At 43.2% G+C, this 3,074-nt stretch overlaps 1 protein-coding gene across 1 annotated transcript in view; it reads right to left on the bottom strand.

Annotated features, from left to right (window-relative positions):
- The window catches only part of Ildr1 (immunoglobulin like domain containing receptor 1), a 33,844-nt gene that overhangs the window by 12,782 nt on the left and 17,988 nt on the right, over positions 1–3,074 (bottom strand). The gene's annotated exons all lie outside the window — the stretch shown is intronic.

The raw sequence follows: 3,074 nt of genomic DNA, 5'->3' as shown, positions 1-3,074 counted from the left end.
GAGAGAGAGAGAGAGAGAGAGAGAGAGAGAGAGAGAGAGAGAGAGATTTAAAATTTTAAGTATAGCTAGGAGTGGTGGCCCACACCTTTAATCCCAGTACTTGGGAGGCAGAGGCAGGTGAATCTCTGTGAGTTCCACACCAGCCTGGTCTACCCATGTTCACAGCAGGTTTCAGGACAGCCAGAGCTACATAATGAGACCTTATCTCGATAAAACAAGCACAAACAAACAAATAAAGAGAAAATGATAGGTGTGGCTCCCTCTTGTGCTCTCTTCTATTGCTATGTGATGGTGTAGCTATAAGACCCTCACCAGACTTCTAGAAACATAAGCTAGTGCATTTCATCTGATTATCGTTACCTGGTCTCAGGAGCTCTATTATAACAGAGCATAAAATAGACTAAGACAGAGACCATGTAGAATAAAGTCAGTACTGCCCACCCTCTCTTCCACATGACTCAGCAGGAACTGCTGCTAAAAATGGCATGTGAACACCCTTCCCTTTCTTTGTCTCTTTCACTTTGTTCCCTGGGTGCTAGGGACTGGATACACTTTGAGTGTGTGTCTCATGTGTAGGAAGCTCAGTCCTCAGTAAGGTCTCTGAAAGAACTCTAGCCAGCTCACAAACAGGACTCTGACAGGCCTTGCCCTTCTCCCCCAGTCCCTCTGACTCATTAAAGACCATTAGCTTGCATCCTTAAAGCTAGACTCCAAGACCCATTTCCTTATTTGGTCACTTCCTCATCTGAGACTGACTACCTCAGTCCAGCTATCAAAGTATTGAAGCCCACCAATCAAAAGCCCCCGTTGGGCTGGAGAGATGACTTGGTGGTTAAGAGCACTGACTGCTCTTCTAGAAGATCGGAATTCAATTCCCAACAACCACATGGTGGCTTATAGTCATCTGTAATGGGACCTGATGTTTTCTTCTGGTGTCTGAAGGCAGCTATAATATACTCATATACATTAAATAAATAAATAAATCTTTTTTTTTTTTTTTTTTTTAAAGAAAAAGTCCCCTTTGGCTCACCTAATCAATATGTTCAATTAAAGCACAGGGTTTCCCGTTTTACTTTTATAAATGGCCATTTGCCTATAGGTCATGACTGTCTCCTCTCTATCCAGAGATAGCCTTTGTCCCTGGGAGTCAAATGCCCTTCCCCCTCTCCTATGCCCCCTTTCTCCCCTCTCCTGTGATCCCTTCCCTTTCTCCCTCTTCCTCTATCTCCTATCTTTGTTCCTTATCTCTGCCCTCTGTCCTTCTGGAGCAAATACATCTCCTTTGTGCTGAGAACTTAGTCTTGGGGTGTCTTGAGCTGACTCCATGGCTCTCTTTGGCCTTGTTGGAATATAGTGGAATTTTTAAGGGATGGAAATTAGAACAGTAATTAGGTCACTTGGTTGTGCTACTCTGAGAAGATATTAAAGTCATTCTTATGGCACACACACACACACACACACACACACACACATACACACACAGACACACAGCCCCCAGTAAGTTCCCAACAGAATGGGTTGTAACAGAAGAACAGGAATGATTCTTTGTGTTCTTTGGTCTCCTGTAATCCCCATGTAATCTCTGCTTCTTGTAAGCACTTCTATGATGATGTTCTCATGGTGGTGACCCAGCCATGAGCCTTCATGAGACCAAACCAATGGCATCATCTACTCTTAGACTTGAAGCAACCAAAGTGATGAGATAGATAAGCCTTTTTTCTTGGCAGTTACCCACAGGCATTTTATTCTAGAAGAGAAAAAAAAAAAAAAAAGAACCAAGACATCTTAAAAGGAGATGACAGTTTGGGTGAGCTGAAATAAACTTGGCCCCTGAGGATTTAATGGAATGCAGCCATCAACTTAGGTCTGGACTGTATATTTCCGATTTATACATGGTATCAAAATAAACCACTAATATTTCTGGTTTCTGCTTATTTGCCATCAAATGGAATACCCATCGAGAAGAGTATATGATTACTTACTATATTTCAGATGAGGAAAATAAAGACTGAGAGGCTAAGGGAGTGTACCAACAACATGCAGACAGTGCTTAGCACAAATGGATTCACTCCCATGACCACACCACAGATAGACACTCTTCAACACTGAGCCCTGGTATCTTCTCCAAAATGGCTAGAAAACTTCCGTAGTCTGGACCCATTAACATTCCAAGATGAACAAATTGCTCTGGTATTCTAAAGGACAGCTTTGAACTTGAATGAGCACAGGAAATCTGCCCAGTATTTTCAGAGTGTTACCCAGGAAAAGAACCAACATCCCCATGAGTACCTGCTACCATTCATGAAGATCAGCGCCAACGTTTAACATATACTTTCAATGTAAGCAAATTTGACCAGTGTTCACTAAAGCCCAATTGCCCAAATTTTTAAGTCAAACTCTGTGGGAGCTTTGAAAAGGAGCCAGCCCCTCTCTTGTTGGCTTCAAAGCCAGTCAGATCACCCAAAGACCTGTGCTTGCCAGCTTATCTCAGAATTTAGAGATGAGGAGGCCTCAGCATGCTCTTGCACAGTTGATGGTCATAGCTGCCTGTTTGTCAAGAAATATCTGCAGAGGAACTGAAACAAAAACGTGAGGTCACGCAAGACTGGGGCAGAGCTTGACTTCTGTTTCCTTCTCCTTTACATCAGTCCTCAAGACGCACTCTTCTCCCCATGACCATCTAAACCCACCACTTTCCCCGTGAACAAGCTTAACCCTCCACCAGATACTATGATTACGGTGCTCAGTGAGCATTGCCAATCTGATCCCACAATCCCTGGAGTCATAAAGAGTTTCTGAGACATGATAGCGTGGCAAGGCTATTCAGATATGTTAGGAATTTAGACGACCCAGGATTTTATTTGGCAGGATCCTCTTAAATGGCAGAAACTCAGACACGAAAGTGTCAGAAAAATAAGGATTTTTGGAAGTCAAGAGGAGCCTGGAAGTAGAAATAAAACCCAAGGAAAACTACTATTTTCCCTTAGGAGAGAGAGAACAAGATTGGGTGTGACCCAAAAGTGGTCAGGGGGAGGGGTAGTGAAAGGTGCCACTCACAACTACACACACACACA

The sequence above is a fragment of the Mus pahari genome, chromosome 12 (assembly GCF_900095145.1).
Source record: "Mus pahari chromosome 12, PAHARI_EIJ_v1.1, whole genome shotgun sequence".
NCBI classification, from domain to species: Eukaryota; Metazoa; Chordata; class Mammalia; order Rodentia; family Muridae; genus Mus; species Mus pahari.
The sequence above is the reverse complement of the archived record's forward strand: the minus strand, read 5'-3'. Positions and strand labels throughout refer to the sequence as shown.